Genomic DNA, 19,588 nt, shown 5'->3' on the forward strand with positions numbered 1-19,588 from the left:
ATTGTCAAAGGTATGTAAGAGATGCCTAATTCTCTGGGTTAATCTGTGTGATTCATCGAAAATTCCCACACCTATTGTAACCAAAGCTTTCTGTCACATCCTGTGCCTTTTTTTAATGTGTTGAGTGTATTTAGGAAATGGTCCTCAATAGATGCATTAAACTTACTCATTACCGAATGTTTACTGAACACCCCAGGGACTTTATTTTATTTAAAAAAAAAATACTTTGGCTCAGAAAAATATACTTTGGTTACTGGTGCAAAAATCTCTTGTATTAGAACTATATGCTCTTTTGAGGAAAACGGAATTAAAAAAAAACACCTCTTTGTAACAGAAGTTCTAATTCATATTGAAGATATTTTGAAAATAGATTTTTTAAAAGATTGTATTTATTTATTTGAGAGAGAGAGAGCATGAGCAGGGGAGAAGGCCAGAGAGAGAGGGTGTGCTGAGCAGGGGCTTGACCTCAGGACTCTGAGATCATGATCTGAGCCGTGAAGGCAGACGGTAACAGATGAGCCACCTAGGTGCCATGAAAATAGATTTTTTTAAATGGTAGAGGGTAGTATACATTTTGGTAAATTTCCTTGCTGTTATTTTGTCTATGTGGAGGTGGGATTTTTCCTTAGTGGTAATCATACTGTATATTGAGGACAGGACCTGCTTAAAGTACGAATTTCCATATAAAACAATTTGCCATCTTATTTGAAAATACAGCTTTAACAATATAATGACTTTTGCCTTGTAAAAATAAGCTTTCACATCTCAAATTTTATTTATTTATTTACTTACTTACTTACTCACTTACTTATTTGGGTGGGGACTTAGATTAGAAAAGAGGTTACTCCAAAAATAACCACATATTACTATCCAGGTTAACCAAAGAAATTTCATTTGGTCAACCTAAGAGCCTCATTAAGACTCAGTGTCCTGGGGCTCCTGGATGGCTCAGTGGGTTAAGCATCTGTCTTGAGCTCAGGTCATGATCCCGGGGTCCTGGCTCCTTGCTCAGAGAGGAGTCTGCTTCTCCCTCTGCCTCTTCGCCCCCCACCCCCTGCTTGTGCTCTCTCTCTCACTCTCAAATAAATAAATAAAATCTTAAAAAAAAAAAAAAGACTGAGTGTCCCAATTTTCACTACTACTTTGATGCCTTCCTTCCTTTGTTTTACAAGTATTGAATGCCTGGATCGCACCATATTAGAAGTTTTGAGGCACACAAAGGTGGTCTTTAACCCAAAGGAGCTTAGAATCTATCGGTGGAGAGAAAACACATACAGTATCCTCTACAAAGGAGACTGCCCTTTGTAGGCTCAAAACAGTGGCGGTCTTCTTTAGAAAGTATACTTTTATACTTTCTAAAAAGTATAGTTTTTAGCAAGTGATTAGTTTTAAAACCTAAACATCACTGATCAAATTGAGCTTTTGATTACCCCTAACATTTTTTCATACCACCACCTACACCAGCTCATTATACACGATTGTCATGCCCACCTGGAATTTAGCTAAGCAGTTATATTCGGCAACTAGTTTTTTTAATTAAGTTAGAATCACATGATTAAGTTATCAATATCCATCATGGTATTACAAATCATGTTCGTCGACTGATTATATTATATTCTGTTTATAGATTTCTCCCTAAAAGACAAATGCTTAATATAGTCAAGTTTTAAATTTGGTTTCCAGAACAGAAAAGCTTTTCTACCATAGAATCATCTCTCTGTTGATAGTAGACTAACCTCTGGTAGAGTTAATCCACTAGATTTGTCCCATAACAAGGTAGCAAGCTCTGAAGACCCTTAACTCTAAAATAAATACAGAATAGACCCACTCTAATCCTCTCCTTGCTCCACATCCTTGTATGTGTCTACTGGCTTCTCCACTTGAAGATCTTGTAGTCACTTCAAATTCAACATGTTCAAAATTGAATCTGTTAGTCCCACCCAGCCCCCAAATTCACATTCTTACTCATCCTTGTAAATATTCTAAATCTTCATTAGTTTTTTGGAGCCTTCTGTTTGACGGTTATATGACCAAATGAATAGGGCACAGGTTTCTGAGTTAGAGAATTAGTTCAGGATCCTGCTTTGGCCTTTCTGAGATTTAGTACTTATCTGACTATAAGCAAGTAAGCCTTGCTGAGCACCCCACTCCTATATAAAATGGGGCCGGTAGCAGGGCCTACTTCACAGAGTTGCTTTGAGAATCAAATAGATAGCATCTGTAAAAGCCTTAAAGTGCTACACAAACATTAGCCAGTTTTATTTGGTAATAACGGTAATATTTATGATCCTTCAGAATGTGAGATTCACACAAGAACGTGTCAAGATGTGCTAAGCTGCCCAAAGAGACATTCATAACCATGGAGAATTTGCCATAGCCTAGTCCAGCCCAATCTCACTCAGCCTTGGCTTTACTCCTGGCTTGATTATTCTCAAGGGAATGGAAAACATATATGACCTGAACGGATTAGGTCATACCCCTGCTTCAGACTCACCAATGGCTTGCATTGCTTCACAGTCCAAAATCTTCACATGGTTCACACGTTCTGCCACCATGTTCTACCCTGACCACATCTCCAGCGGTATTGCCCACCGTTCTTCCTCTCACTTGCTTGCTGATCTTTTCTTGCCTGCCCAATTCCTCAATTCCTAAATTAAAGCCTCTCCCCAAGCCATTCCCTTCCCTGGTCACACTCTCTACCTCCTCTCCAGTCCTCCACTGAAATGTCACTTCATCACAGAAGCTTTTTCTAACTAGCTGAGACCCCATATTTACTCTCTTGGAACGCTTAGCTTCTCTTTCACAGCACTGATCACACTTGAAATAATCATATGTATACTTTGTCTTCTCTAGACTCCCTGCTTGCTATGTGTCATTTGCATGATTCCACCTGAACAGGCTGAGCCATTTGCAAAATAAAGCCCATTTTCTATGATATCTGAACTACAACAACACCAATCCTTCCCCTCTGAAATTAGCTGGAAGTCAAGTAACTCCTGGGATCCCCTCCCCTCCCCAGAAGTACTAGATCCCCTCCCCTAGAACTGCCCAGGGTTGCTTACTTTTGTAGAGCACAAATCAGCTCTACTCTCTTGACAGCCGGTGTGCCTGCTTGGAGAATGGGAACTCAGCTGCAGTCTTTCAAGGATGGGTTGACTGGCTCTGCCAGGCTAGAGGTTCTTGACCAACCCCACAAGCTGGGGAGGATTGCAGAGGCATTTAGCTATATAGCTGGGAGGGTGTAGCAGGAGGGGTTAATAAGATCAGCCACACCCACTGCCTGGGTAACTCCTGAACGCCTGCTGTGGACTCTTGGATTTTCTTCCAAACAGCCCCTTCCTGGTTGTGAGTCCCTGCCTGTCTGTCTGACCTCAGTCTGGACCACCCAGGCCATCAAACTTGTTTTAATGCGTGAACATCCAAAGGAAGTTAGTCATGTTGGTCTCCTAATACCCATTTTCCAGGAGGTTCCTTTGCCACTTGAAAATGATGGAGGAAAAGTAATGGAGGAGTTTTGCCTAAGCATCCAAAACCTAGGGTGGAGGTAATGCCTAATTTTGCCAAGAACAACCCCAAAATGGCCAAAAATATTTTTATTCTTTTTTTGTATGTGTTAATCCCATCAATTATGCTACAACCAGACTTTGTTACTTCTTCAAGCTGAACATAATCTAGTTTCCTCCACTTCTTTTTATTCCAACCCCACCTACCACCAGCTCAGTTCACTATCACCTCTCCTGGACCATTCTACCTTCTAACTGGCCTCCCATGGCCACATTTTGAACACACACGATCCCTATACCACACAACACCCAGAGTAATCTTTCAGATTCATTCTCTCTCTGCTGCAGCCATTCATTCATTTGACAAATATTTGCCAAGCATTCGTCAGAGGAAAAGTGGTGAGGTTGGTGGGGGGAATGACTGGAGGGAGGGGTCAGAGAAGAAGAGGCTGAACCCCACTGGTCATGTAAATTATGGTTAGGAGTTTGGGATTTCCCCTGAGCTTTCCTGGTTCCTTGGGAACATCTGTTTTCTCCCTGTCCAACACCTTACATGCATTTTCCTGGAATATTCTCCCCTCTTCTATTCTCATAGTTAACTATTCCTCTTTCTTTAGAACTCTAGCTTAAACATTCCTTTCTTCTGGATGACTTCCTTGATAAATGTGCTCATAGTTTTCATGCATTTCATTCATTCATCCATGAAAATGTATTGAGTGCCCGTCATGTGCCAGACACTGTTCTAGGCTCTGTGGATACAATTAAACAGATTTTCATCAAATTAGAAAGGTATGTTTAGAATGATATGACAGGAAATGTGGTTTACATGGTATACGTCAAAGAGACGGCCATCCTTCAGAGCAAAAAAGGTACAGTGAGCATCTCTAGGCTTTGGGCTGAAAGAGATACATCTAATGAAGATGTAGTAGGCCTGAGGAAGTAGCAATTCCAAATTAATTACAGGCACTGACTTGGGACCTAGCTGCTTCTCAAATGGATAGCACTATGAATTCCAAAGTTTATTCACTTAGAAACAGTAGTGATTTCCCTAACCAACCCCAAGGAGAACATATGGCTATTAGTGGAGTAGACATGGTTATTAGTGAAGAGATGTATGGTTGTTAGTCCCCAGAGGAGATATATGATTATTAGTGAAGAGTGTCTGTATCCAAGCTCCACTGGAGATTCAAGTAGCAAGTCGCTAGGGGCTGCTACTATTTCCCAGATGGAATTCTGCAACCCCAAGTGGTGTCTGGAGTGACTCCTTTCAGAATGAGCCTCTACAAGTTTAGACAGTCTTTTTTTTTTTTAAGATTTTATTTATTTATTTGAGACAGAGAGAGAGAGCACAAGCCAGGGGGAGGGGGGCAGAGGGAGAGGGAGAAGCGGACTCCCCACCGAGCAGGGAGCCCAATGTGGGGCTCAATTTTAGGACCCTGGGATCATGACCTGAGCTGAGGGCGGACACCTAACTGACTGAGCCACCCAGGTGCCTCAACAAAGAAAGTCTTTTATGGATTCATTCAACAAACATTTTAATTGAGAGCTTCCATGAGTGTGGCCCTCAACTAGATTCTGAAGGTGCAGCAGTAAATAACAGACATGGTTCCTATACTCATAGAGTTTATACTCTACCAAGGGAGATAGACATCTCAAAACTAATTACTTAGCTCCAAGTGAGCAAGTAAAGACAGTTCTGAAACCATATTTCAAGAGGGCCTGGTCAGTCTGGGGAAGAGTGGAAGGTGGGACAGGAAGGCCCCCATGGGGAAAGATCTTTGACTTTGTTTTATAAGATAACTGGAAATTCTAAGTATGAGAAGATAATGCTAAATGGCAAAGAGCTGTACAAACACCCTGAGGTACAAAGAAGCAGATGTGAGTCCCCTAACATTTGTGAGAGAAGGTCAGTGTGACTAAAGTACCTAGAGCAAAGGGGAGCATTGGATGAGATGAAGGCCAGAGATTTCGTTTTGGGGTTATGGCAATGGGAAGCCATTAAGGGTTTTAAGCAGGGTAGTAAAATGTCATGTTTGTATTTAAAGAGATCATTCTGACTTTAGGTTGGAGGAGCAATGTGGGGAGGAGGGCAGAGGTGGATGGAAGAAAGCCTATGGGGAGATCCCTGAAGTGAAACAGGAGAGAAATGATGGAGACCTGGATCAGGGTAGTGGCATTAGAGATGCTTTCAGTGGAGAACACTAGAGACATTAGAAGGTAAAACTGACAGGCTATGGTGATTGACTGGGTATGTGGAGTGAAGGAGAAGGAGAGTCATGAGTCCTAAGGTTTCTGGCTTCATGCTTCTGGATGGGTAGTGATGCTGTTCTTCAAATAGGAAACACTGGATGAGGACCAATTTTGTGGGGTCAGAATAGGGGTCAGGTTCAGGATTTGTGGTTGAGTTTGAGATGCCCTTTAGATATACAACAAAAAGTCTGATTAGGCTGTTGAACAGATGAATTTGGAGCTTAGGGGATGAGTGTGGATTCGAGACATAAGAAGACAGTCATCGGAGCCAAGGGTATGGATATGTGCACCTGGGAAAGGTTGTAGAGTGAGAAGAGCACCTAGGACGGACCTTTGAGGAACACCAGCATTTAAAGGGTGGGTAGAGTAGGAGGATGGCCACAGAGGCTGAACAGCAGCCAGAGAGGTAGTAGGAAAATCAGGAGGTGGCTATCCCAAGCAGCCGAAGAAAGGGTATCTCAAGAAAAAGAAAGTGCTTATCGGTAGGAAGTGCTGACAAGCCACCAAGTAACATGAAGTCTGAAAAGTGTCCATCAGCTTGTGGCATGAAAACAATTGGACGCGGAGGAGAAAAATTTTGATTGTGAGATGGTGGGAGAGGAAAAGATATTGGAGAGAATAGAGGACTGCATGGCAGGGGAGGGAATGGATCCAGTGATATGGACAGAGTTGGGATGGACTTCCTTTCCTTTTGCCAGGCTTCATTTTCATTCTTTTAAAAATAACCAGCGAAGGGAAAAATTTAGGACACCAAGAGGAAGAGGCCCATTGAAGAGAATTCTTTCACTGTCCCTTTATTTTCTACTCAAAACAATATTCCATATATTCTATATATAAATATAACATTTAAATATTACTGACTTTGGGGCAACTGGGTGGCTCAGTTGGTTGAACATCTGACTCTTGATTTCGGCTCAGATCATGATCTCAGGATTGTGAGATTGAGCCCAGCACTGGGCTCTATGCTCAGTGTGAGTCTGCTTGGGATTCTCTTCCCTCCCTCTGCCCCTCCCCCACCTCCAACATATTCTCTCTAGATAGATAGATATAGATATAGATATAGATATTACCTACTTTGTTTCAACCCTCTGTGGATGAGATGGCAAGGTTGGGTATTTTTTTTCTTTTTTTCTTCTTTTCCGAATATCTAAGTCAATCTGGGTCCCTTACTTTATGGGAGAAAAGACACACAGGGTTTCTCATAATGGGTGCTTTCTTCAAAGACACAGTGAAAGCAGATTTATTTGTAGATATAACATTGTATCTAAACATATTCCCTCACTTGAGCCCACAGCAATGGGTAGGTCTTGCACTATTTGTAATTTTAACATGAAAGAGCCAGTCAGAATGATTTGGGTAAAAGTTTCTTACCAAAATTCTGAAGTAGTGTTACATGTTGCATTTGGAGCAACATCAGAAATTTGCCATTTGAGAAAGATGCAGCAAAACTTGCTTCTATTTTTTTGTTTTTTCCAAAGAAATAGAAAAAACTTCGTACTCAAATGGTGAGTACCAGGAGAACTTTGGGCCTATAAGGGGGAATTTGACCACAGGGTCCCCAAATAACAACTCTTTTAAGACGTTTGGTGGTGAGGGAAGGGTAGCATCTGGAGAGGTCAAAGGAGAGCTTTTCCTTAATGGAGAAGAACTGAGCATGATCAGATGTTGATAGGAAAGAATGAGTAGGAAGGGATTAGGAAAGAGAAGCAATAATTCAGGGATTTCAAACTCAAATGTCCAAGGGTCTAGCTAGATAACCTAAATGCATGAGGCAGTGGGATGTAGAAAATAGAGTGCAGGAACTGCAGAGACTGGAGAGTACAGGCTCATTCTGAGTATTTGCCTGAGGCACAGGGGATTCTGGGAGGTGAGGGCACTGTTCTTGATTGTGATGCTAGTATGCATACAAATGTATGTGTTGGTCAAAACTTGTGGAATTATACACTAAAAAGGATGGATTTTACCTTCCATATTTCTTTATTGTAAGTAAAATAAAAATAAAAGGGAAAAAAACCTACATAAGCCCAACACAGGATACGTCTGTGGGCCACAAACATCATTTTATGGTCTCTAGAATAACTGAGAGAATAAAACTTTTGAAAAGATGTGAGGAACGGGACCCAGACCCCAGATGGAGAGACTCGCCTCATCTGCAGGAGCGAAACTGTCTCTATGGTAGCAGGAGGAAATGTAGTGAGGGAGTGAAAGCAGGAAAACAAGTTTGTGGCAGGAATTTGAGGGATTTCTGATCAGAAAATAGAAGTCTGTTGGTTTTTTTGTTTGTTTTTTTTTAAGATTTTTATTTATTTATTGAGAGAGAGAGAGAGAGAATGATAGAGAGCATGAGCAGGGAAGAGGGTCAGAGGGAGAAGCAGACCCCCCCACTGAGCGGGGAGCCCGATGTGGGACTCGATCCCAGGACTTCAGGATCATGACCTGAGCCGAAGGCAGTCGCTTAACCAACTGAGCCACCCAGGCACCCCTTAGAAGTCTGTTTTGCCAGTGAAGCAAGAGGCCCAGTCATCTGCTGACTATGAGGTAGGAGGTGGAAAGTCAGATACTTGAGGAGAGTGGTGATGGTTTGATAGAGCCACAGAGGAGAATTCGAGCATGAAAAAGATGGCAGGGTTGTTAGGTAGTATTTCAGGCCCTTCTGAGGTTGGTGATTATACTAAGTTCAGCTGCATATAACAGGAAACAAAACCAACCAAAATAATAATGGCTTCAAAAATCAGTTTATTTCTCTCTCTTTTTTTAAAATTTTTTTATTTCTCTTTCATATAAAGGAATTATGGAGGTAAGTCTAGGGCTGGTATATGATTTCATCAGGGATCAAAAATATGACTTTTTAAAAAAGTTTTTATTTAAATTCCAGTTAATATACAGTGTAATATTAGTTTCAGGTATGCAGTATGGTAATTTAACACTTCCATCCATCACCTGGTGCTCATCACTAGTACACTCCTTAATCCCCATCACCTATTTCTCCCATCCCTCCCCCACATACCTCTCCTCTGCTAACCCTTAATTTGTACTCTATAGTTAAAAAAACTACTTTTTGCTTCACCATCTTGGCTTGTGGCTTCCAACCCAAAGGTCCCCTCATGGTTCAAGACGGCCACAGGAGTTGCACTAGAAGGCAGAAGGGGGAGGGGGTGGCTCTTCCTGCTGAATCAACTCTCTTAAGCTTTCTTGCAGCAACCACCCTATATCCTTCCTCATTTACTGAAATGCAGTCAGAAGACCATATATAAGAGCAGCTGGGAAATGCAGTCTTTTATCCCTGGCAGCAATGTGTCCAAGTAAACATCAGGATCCTATTATTAAAGAATATACCTTAGAGTATGGAGCTGCTAATTTCTACCACGGTGATCTGCCCTGTCATTCTCCAGTGGGGCTTATCCCAGGATGTAACCATGGAGAAACCTGGGATTTGATTTCACTGGGGGGTTGGGACTTGATCAGACAAATGGTATGAAAGTGCTAAGGAGCAAGAGTCTAGAACTGCTTGAGAAAGTGACTAAAAGTATGAACCATGGATTCTAAACTAGTTTGGGGAGAATGATGAGGGCAGGAGGAGACTGAAGCCTGGAGAGAAAGTAGAGATCTTCCTTTTGCCATGGAAGAAAGATTCCTGCTGAAGAAATTGAGCAGGCAAGCTTGAACAATAGGTGATTGTGGTAGAGAGGGAGAAGTGAGGCTGAAGAGAGATGGGATGACAACACTCTGAAGCCCAAATGAAGATCAGGAGTGACAAGAATCCACCAGACCTCTTTCCTGTTTCTCCCTCCTCCGCATCTATTTTCTACTTCAATGAGCATGCATTCAAACTGAGGGTGTACTGGACACATCCCGTGCCCCACCTCACATCCGCTTGGCCCGTCTCTAACTCCAGCTATTTCTGCAACAGTCTGGTGTGACCCAATAGCACTGTGTCTCAACTCCAACAGGAATCTCTCACCCTCTGCCCCAGCACTTCTCTGACCTGCTGTGTACTCACACATATGCAAACCTAAAAGGGAAAGAAAGTTAATACCCTGAGGGGTAATCCTTGACCATGGAGAAAGGATCTGGTAGATAAATGCTCCCTCTGCTCTCCTTCAAAGTGGAAAATTCTGAGGTACATTCTTTTTGGCTTTCCAAAGGGTCCAAGCAGGGCTGAGCCCTGGATGCTCATAACAGTGACCAGCTTGATAACATGTATTTTTTTTATTGTGTTAATATATAAAATTTACCATTTTAACAATTTTACAGTGTAAAATTCAGGAACATCTAGTACATTCCATTATGCAACAATCACCACTATCTAGCTCCAGAACACTCTCATCACCCCAAAAAGAAACTCCATACCTAGTAAGCCATCACTCTCCACTCCTCCCTACCCCAACTCCTGCCAACCACTGATCTGTTTTCTGTCTCTATGAAGCTGCTTATTTTGGATATTTCATGTAAATGGAATCACATAATACGTACCCTTTCCTAGCTGGATTATTTTACTTAGCATATGTTTTTGAGATTCATCCATGTTGAAGCATGAATCAATACTTCTTTTTTATGGCTGAATAATATTGGATATGGATATACCACATTTTGTTTATCTGTTCATCAGTTGATGTACATTTAGGTTGTTTCTGCCTTTTGGCTATTGTGAATAGTGCTGCTATGGATGGTAACCCATTTTTATACTGGCTTTTCCTCCTTCCCAGTCAGTGTGGGAGACTGAATGATGTGGGAAGAATCTGGAAGCTGTGAGGCCATTGCAATAGTCCAGGGAGAAATGGGCACCTTGGAGATCTGGACTAGAGACATGCAGAATTAGAACCGACTGGATTTGGTGACTGTGAGAGAGACAGGACCTTGGTAGAAAGGGGAAGGAAATGAGAATGATATTAGAATTTTAACTTAAAAGCAACGTTTTAAATTGCTGCCCTTTTTAGAGCCCAAACATTTGATAATTTTGAAAGCTAGCATATAAATAATTACTATGTTACTAAATCCCACATAAGTCCAACCACCTGTGGGGACAAGTATTTCTGGGTTCCTAAAAGCAGGGCCACCCTTATAGTTTGCAGAGCCCCTGAGCAAATATTTTTTGCAGGGTCCTTATCTAAATAAAAATTGGAATCACCCAAAGTCAGCATGTCAACACCATTCTGGGAGCTCAGTCTGGCAGGATCCCTCCAGGAAATATCACATTGGCCAATTGGAGTAATCTGTTCACCAGGCCATCTTCCAGAAACCTGATCCTGGCCACAGTGCCCAGGGACAACCCCATAGATGTGAGTCCTAGAGCTCCTCAGGGCATTTGGTTAACCCCATGTTGGAGAGGGAAAGGTATGGAGAGTTAGAGTGCCTGAAAGAATCAAAAACAGAGTTTGGGGCCCATATGGGACCAGGTCCAAGCTGGACAACACTGCCATCAATCACCAGAGAGGGATTTAGAAAACTTTGATGAAAGCTCTCCAAAGTGCAGGGCCCTCTCACTTGCCCAGGTCTGAGGGTGGTAGAACCCAGAATGATCTGGGATTAATGTGAACTTTAGGAAGCAGAATAGGAGATGGAAACCAACATTTGTTTTGAGTGTGTCCTACTTGCCAAGTACCATGCAAAACACCTGCTTCATTTGATCTTTATACACCTTGTGAGGTAGGTACTATCAAACCCATTTTACAGATGAGAAAACTGTGTCCCAAAGAGATTATGTGATTTCCCTCACTTCATCCAGTGGTGAATCCAGGTTCTAAACTGTGTTCCCTTCCTATACACCCTGTGCCTGCCCAGAAGGGTCTTGCCTTTTCCACTTCTACTAAAAGGGCATGTACTATTTCTCTACAAAGAGTATGTCATTCTGATCTTTTCTTTACTTGCTGAATATTCTCTAGTTGACTGAGTACATTCCACACTGAGTTTCTGTGACTGGGTTTTAGCCATGGCCTGAAGCCCCCTCTGGTCTTTTGAACAAAGAGATAAGGAGAACCCTTCCTTGGTTTGCATTCAATAATTCCATAGCACCTAAAACCCTGTTGCAGGACCTAGGACTCCACCTGTGCCTGAAAATTCCCTGCCTGTTCTGGGAAGGTCCAACTCACATGTGGAATGAGCTCAAGCAACTCCCTGAAAAACAATTTAAACCAGAGGAAGAGTCATCTCTAGGTGATAGATGATAGAAGGTTTATTCAGAACCTGACAGGAAATCAGGTTAAGATCATTCTGCATCAGTCTGTGGTGATGTAAATGATTACTCTAGTTTGGATTGTCATTGGCTGGGACAGACTTTGGGCAAAAATCATTAAGGCAAGTTATGGCTGTTCTCTAACTTTGGCTGACGAAATCCTGTAACAAGGCAATGGGCCAGGCCGGAATTTAAGGACAGCTACGTGGCTTAGCTATTCTACTTTCACCAGAAGCCCTGAATGAGAGATGGCTTCATCTCTTGAGAAGTGTTGACTTGGGTCAGGTAAGAGTTTTGCTGCTTTACAGAGATCTTGGTCTCCTTCTCTTGTGCCTCCATCTTTTTTCACAGCCCATTATTTATGACCCCATAAATAACTACAAATGAATCAATAAAATGGAGTTTCTGTGAAGGCAGAAACTCAAGATTTACATTAGAGGGAGGAAAATGGGAGTCCCCATTTCCTTGTAAATATAGCATCAATATGTTCTCAAAAAGAGAACATTTGGACAATTTTTAAGAATGAGACAATGTGTCCTGTGATTTGAACAAAACCTCAGGACTGGGGCAGATGAAGTGCTGAGTGTAACCATTAACCTAAGTTCCAAAATTCAAAACAGTGGCTGTTTCCATCAGCCCTAGCCCAGAGAATTACTCACAGTCCCTTGAAAATGACACTTATTCTCTCAAGAAGGGGTAAGGAAGATGCCTCCCAGAGGGGTCTAATAGGTCTAATATCAGGATAGACATCGTTTCTTCCTTGGGGGTAGTTATCCCAGGATCTGGAAGTCAATGGCTACTCTCAACTTTTGACCTATAGCAAATAAGTTTATAGATATGAAACCAGGAGCTAAAAGCAGTCTGGTTTCTAAGGAACTTGACAGAACAGTAGCAACATTTCTGGATGAGAGAATGACTTCCAGGTTAACTCACCCTCTAGCACTAGTCCCAAAACTTGGCCATCCAAGTTACAATACAGGGACTGGGCACCTGGGGCAGCTAACTTTATTACATCAGCCCCGGGGAAATGCCATACATTTCCATCATAGTTTCATGCTTGGTTGTTTGATCTGGACAAAAGGACAATGGTTTCCCTTGATGGCGTGTGTTCAGCTGCTGCAACAGAAACCAATGCCTGGGTTATTTGACTTTATCGTGGCATGAAATCATGGGCCTGTAAAAGAAGTAGAGACAGTGAAGGGTTATGTAAGGTTTAGGTCTCAAAGTCAACAGAAATGGGTTTCAGGTTGCTGGGCTGACAATGCATGGAGGGAGTTTTGGCATTCCAGGGGCAGGGCTGATGCTGACGGTATGGCCAGTCCGACCAGCAGTGCATTCTCAGAGGTACTTCCTTTGACGCTAACTCGACTATTCCAGTTTGGGTCTGTAAAATGTCAAAGGCATTTTGTCATGGTGGTTGTTCTTACAAGGCAGATTAGTGCAGTGCTGTGGGATTCAGTCCAAGCCTTGGAGCTATCTTGAGACTGGATTACTATAGGATTCTCAAACCTGAGTTTGAATCCTGTCCCTATGATTAGCCTGTGTCCATGAATACATTACATCCCTTCCCTAAGCCTCAGTTTCCTCATCTTCAACGGGGACATGATAATAGTACCTCTTTACAGGGTTGTGAGGATTACAGGAGATAATTCTTGAAAGCGCTTGGCTCACTTCTGGGCACAGTCAGCTCTCAATAAACAGAAGCAATTATGACTATTTAAAAAGCCTATGTCTGCTCAAGTAGGGCCCTTCTCTTTTCTTGCCTTCCTTATTTTTGCTGAAGGAGCCCCTGTCTACAGAGATTGACCAGTCGGTAATGTACTTCACTGCCCAATAGCCCATTTCATTCCATTTCTGGGTAGTTTGGCCACCATCCTAGTATAGTTACCTATGGTGATTACCTCAGCAATTGACTCAGACTTTTTGGTAATGAAGAAGGCAGGACTATGGGTTGTTGACAACTTATTTGATATAATAAATAAGGGTGAAGGTGTTTGTTGAGAAACCACAGGCGGGGTCCAGCATCTGGAAATAGCTGAGCCTTGCAAGGGACTCAAGTTACCACCAAAGTTTTCTGCAGAATGCAGAACAACGATGATAACTTATGTTCTCTAGATTTTTCAAATTCACCTGTCACTTGACTGAGTGAATGTCCCTGACGTCAGGGAGTGGAAATATGTTACTTGTTAAAAAAATTATTTATTGTCATGTATGGGTCACCCGAGTGGCTCAGTCAGTTAAGTGTCTGCCTTCAGCTCGGGTCATGATCTCAGGGTCCTGGGATCGAGTCCTGCATCAGGCTCCCTGCTCGGCAGGAAGCCTACTTCTCCCTCTCCCAGTCCCCCTGCTTGTGTTCCCTCTCTCGCTGTCTCTCTCTCTCTGTCAAAGAAATAAAATCTTTTAAAAACTTACTTATCACCATGTAAATGCAACACAGAGGATCAAGTTAACAAAAATAATGTGTGTCTTTAAATTTGAAAATTGGCTTTACTATCTCCTCCCCATTAAAACTAACACCTTTAATTTATAGATTGGGCCTAAAAACTCACTTGTGTCCCATTAAATCCCATCTTAGCCCTGGGGAAATTGATCTATGTATACCATATTGACATACTCAACACATCTGAAACAAAATTCATTCCCCCCTTTAAACTTCCTCTCTTTCCCAACTACACATTTCTTTCAATAGAGTTACCATTTTAATCTCCAAACCTAGAGTTCTCAGTGCGATCTCTGATTCTTCCACCACCTTTTCCTGTTGTCAGGAGCCACTTGGTCATGTTGCCACATCATGGTCAAGTAGACTGGCTAAGATTCTGGGCTCCATCATTAGACCCATCCTGGTGTGATGCCTGGCTTTACCACATTCAGCTGTGTGGCATGAGGCCTGTTAATCTTACTTTACTTTCATTTTCTCATCTTTAAAATAGGAAAAGTAATAGTTAATTCTTCGTAGAGTTGCTGTGATAATTAAATGAGATAATGTTCAGCACAGTGCCAGCACATAGTAAGGACTTGTTCTGCTACTAGTTTTATTATTTTTTTAAAGATTTTATTTATTAACTTGACAGAGAGAGAGAAAGAGCACAAGCAGGCAGAGTGGCAGGCAGAGGGAGAGGAGAAGCAGGCTCCACACTTAGCAGAGAGCCCAATATGGGGCTCAATCCCAGGACCCTGGGATCATGAACTGAGTTGAAGGCAGACACTTAACCAACTGAACCACCCAGGCATCCCTATACAGGGATTCTTTGTTCCTTCTATCTATTTGTCTATTCTGGCACCAATATCAAAGTAATTACTATGACTTTACAATATATTTTGATTTTCTGGGGATAATCTCTGATCTTAACATTACAACTCACTATTTATTACTAATTTTAGCCTGAATCAAACATATATCCATCCTTCATGTTACGTAATTGAACATTTACCATGTGTTGTGCCCTGGAAATAAAAATTGTTGTCTGGAGGCCCCTGGGTGGCTCAGTTAAGCATCCAATTCCTGATTTCAGCTCAGGTCATGGTCTCAGGGTTGTGAAATCAAGTCCCACGTTGGGCTCCATGCTAAGTGTGGAGCTTGCTTAAAATTCTCTCTCTCCCTCTCCTTCTGTCTCTCCTGCACCCCCCCAAAAAATTGTTGGCTGAACTCAATTGTCCAAATTTAAATTCAGTGGATTGAGGTCTAAACTGCCTTTTCAGTTGAGTTCTTTGGGAGAAGGAAAGGTGATGGCAAAGTTGGTTTTTTCCTCTTAAGTATGGCTTAAGTTGCTGGTATATCCATACATAAGGAAGATCTGCTTTACTAACTTTTTCTGAAATAGTAAAAGTCTACATAGGAATCAGATGTTGAGAGGCTCTAATGAAAAGCCTAAAAATGTGGACAAACGCTAGGGAATGAGAAAAGCATAATGTAGTATAATATCCTAAATTTACAACTTATTTTCTAGCTTTAGACTGCCATTTAGGTGGCAAATGACTTTTTGCATAAATATTAGGGCAAGGTTTTTCCTCTCCCTGTATTAAACTTTGTTACACACCAAGTCATGCCCAGCGAAGCATCACCACATCCTAGTAAGATCCTGTGTGTATCTGCTCATGAGCACATTTAATTGCATGTTCCTACATCCTCAGATTAGCCTTTTGGCAAAGTTAGCTCACTTCATTTGCAAAGGATATGGGATAACCATGGTCCATTGTTGAACAAAAGGGCATGAAGATCAGCAGGAAATTGCAATCAGGGAGAAGGTTTGAGTGTAATCTATAAAGCTAGGAGTAACACCAGGGAGCCTACCACATTTACCCAGGTTAAAACAGTTGAATTTTAAAAACTCTTAAATAGGAGGTCTTTAAAACTTTAATACTCCCCCCACACACTAATTAAATGAATTTTGACATCCGTTTGTGCATGGTATGTACAATAGTAATATTCAAATATAATTTATTTGAGTATCAAATTGGACCTCCAACCAAGTATTTATTAAGCATCTACTATGTTGGGGATAGCGAAGTGAACTAGATAGACCCAGTTCCTTCCCCTAGTCAAGGAACTGCCCCTTCCCAACCAAGTGCTTTATGTCATTGACCAAGAAAGATAAGTGAACAGTCTTTAAACTGTGGAATGACAGAAATCTTTTGTTTACATAATTATTGACATCCAAGGAAATCTCAATCTACTCTGAGGCTGATTATAAATTTCATAATTTCTGCTCTACATATTTTTCTTCTCTCTTTAAACATCAAGTCCAAACATGATCAGTGAGGACTCATGACCTTCCTTGCCAGCCTAATGCTATTTTATATCCCCTTCATTACTCCAGTCAAAAAGCTGAGTTTAGTTTTAATGTCACACTAGACATTATTGGATGGTCCCTATGATTTTTTAAGATTTTTTAAATTTATTTGACAGAGACAGCGAGAGAGGGAACACAAGCAGGGGGAGTGGGAGAGGGAGAAGCAGGCTTCCCGCCGAGCAGGGAGCCCGATGTGGGGCTCGATCCCAGGACCCTGGGATCATGACCTGAGCCGAAGGCAGTTGCTTAACCAACTGAGCCACCCAGGCGCCCCTGGATGGTCCCTATAATTAAGAACTCACCTTAGTGACTAGTTCTCTTATTCACCAGATTCTCCAAAGAGCACAGGCGTCTCTCCCACAGGAAAAGAGTAGTTGGCTACATTTGGGGCTGTCATATGAGAGTGTTTTCCAAAAGATGTCATGTGAGATGGGTCCCAGAGTAGGCATGAGTTGTTAAGATTGGGTTTGGGATTACAAATGCATAGAGAATAAACCAGGACTTCAAGGTCTGAGATCACAGAAAGAGAAGACCAAACAATGCCTGGGCACTACTGGAACATTATTGTTCCATGTCAACTTCCTAACATCACTAAGGAGGGTTAAATTTGCAGAAAGATAAAAAATGGACAGTTGGTGGTAAAATCCAGAAAGCACACATAGAAGTGACAGCACTGGTCTTTGAAGAACATATCCCAGAAGAGTTGTTCTTAACTTTGTTTTCATATCAATGGTATGATACACTGTTTTTGAGACCCTGACAGAGTAGAGATTCAAAATAAGAAATTCTCTCCTTCCTTAACTCGTTTTTCTGGTCTAAAAAGAAGTACAATCACTAAATGAGGTAAAAGTTTTTCATTAACTCTCATAACTGCACCAGGCTCCATACCAGAATTTTAGAACAAAAATATTCAGGTGAGTTGGAGAAGCAAAAATCATTGTCCAACTTCAGTTCTCAATCTGGTCCACATCTCTAATTATGAAACTGGAATCCAGCACTAGTCCATACTGAGTGCTGCTCCAGAGGCACAGAGTAAATGCTGCTGACAAAACTTGTAAGTGTTCTAATGAGTAGAGCTTGAGAAGCGAATAATTCCTTAACTGAGTATGATGCATGTATAGGGTTAAAGGTGGAGGGCATGCTTAATCTGGTAAACACTTACAGAAAATGTGGGTAATTTTTCTGGAGAGAACAAGCCCAATTACTCATAATGCACCACACTAGGCAGTACTCAAGAGGAGAGGCACCAATGAACTACCAATTTAGGTCTGGCACACATCCACGTTCTCTTGACAATCCCCGCCCCCACCCCCGCCTTTTCTCTCCCCCCACCAAAACTAATGAGATAATAATGGTTGATGGCACCATCTGAGAGGTAGCATAATGGAAGGTATAACCTGGGCTTTTAAGTCATTTCTAGGTTAGAATTCTAGAACTAACTACTACATAGCTGAGAACACTCATTTCATCAACATCCAGCTTTGATCCTTCCTGCAAGTTGGAGGTAGTCTGTGGTGAATTTAGAAACAAGAAATACAGAGCAGCCTTTCCACCTTCTGATCATATTCCTCCCAGTTATTTAGTATCCGGCCCACCCATAGCCTTGCCAGATGCCTAGGTGTTAAGCCCTTTGTTTCCCAGGGTTTATTCATGTCCATATCTGATAAGGTAACTGGGTTCATTTCAGATTTCATACATGAAGCATGAGGTCAAACCATGTTTCTTCAGCTATATTCAACCTTGTATTCTTTTTTAAAAGTAGCCTCATAGAAATAAGGCCTCAAAAATTGGCTAAAAACTCAGTATCTTTCCATGGAAATCTTTGGTAAAAAGCAAAAGATTTATGTACTCTGAAGAGAAATCAGAGTTATCAACCTTGTATTCTTACCAAGGATCTGTGTTAAATTTTTTCAAAGCCCGAGAATGGGAAATTTTTCAATTGACTTAGGCTAAAGATCTGGTAACTCAATAAATGGATAAACTTAGATGAGGAAAACCAAAAAACTAGACACACAGGGATCCAAAGGCTCCCCAATTCCTACTCTAGGACTGTATAACCATTCTCTTCAGATAATCATGTTTTATTTTTGTATCATCTCTCTGAATGTTGGTATGTTTTAACAACCTCTTTCACTTTCTGCACTGGATAGTAGTGCTAATGAGAAGAAAAAGCAGGAGAAGGAAGGAGTAGTAATGTCTATAGCCACAGTCAAATCCTATTGTGGAAACCTTTATTGTTTACGTTAGTGGGTCCTCAATATATCAAAAGTTCAGTCCTACTGTCCAGCACTTAAGGAAGAAAGGTCTAATGTCACTGTATGGGGATTGAAGTAGGTGCCAAAGGAAAAGCAGTTCCCACCACCTCCAAGGAGCAGGAGCTGCTGCTCTTCAGGAAGGAGGATACTGGTATGATTGTGTAACATTAATGGCCATGGCACATATGTTGTGTCAATCTGATACTCAGAGCTCAATCCTGTAGTCAAATCAATTACAGTCACTCCAGGAACTGAGGAAGAATGAATCCAGACCCCTCCAACAAGCAGAAGCTTCCCATTGAGCACATGAGCTGTGTGTGAGTACCTTGGAGTAATGGGAGGCTGGATGACTATTGATTCCCAGAGGAATCCACAAGAGATTGATTTTAGAAAGAGTACAGAGCTCAGTGGCTCCTCAGAAGCACCCAGACCTCCAGCAATAAGGACTCCCCCTTGCCAGCTGCAGGCACTGTGTGAATGCCGACCTTCAGGTACTTCCCCCTCCACTGGGATACTGACCCAAGCCATTGTCCCCACATGTAGGAAATGCCAGTCACTTAGTACAGGTTCTGCCACACTTCGACCCCCATACACAAACAAGTATTTCTGATTCTCATA

General features: G+C 41.8%; 1 protein-coding gene and 1 pseudogene across 1 annotated transcript in view; both read right to left on the minus strand.

The window, feature by feature from the left end:
- ZSCAN29 (zinc finger and SCAN domain containing 29) overlaps positions 1 to 19,588 on the minus strand; it is an 83,378-nt gene that overhangs the window by 25,420 nt on the left and 38,370 nt on the right. The gene's annotated exons all lie outside the window — the stretch shown is intronic.
- Positions 18,477 to 18,585, minus strand: LOC116640877 (annotated as a pseudogene).

This window comes from Phoca vitulina, unplaced genomic scaffold (genome assembly GCF_004348235.1).
Source record: "Phoca vitulina isolate PV1807 unplaced genomic scaffold, GSC_HSeal_1.0 scaffold20, whole genome shotgun sequence".
Lineage (NCBI taxonomy): Eukaryota > Metazoa > Chordata > Mammalia > Carnivora > Phocidae > Phoca > Phoca vitulina.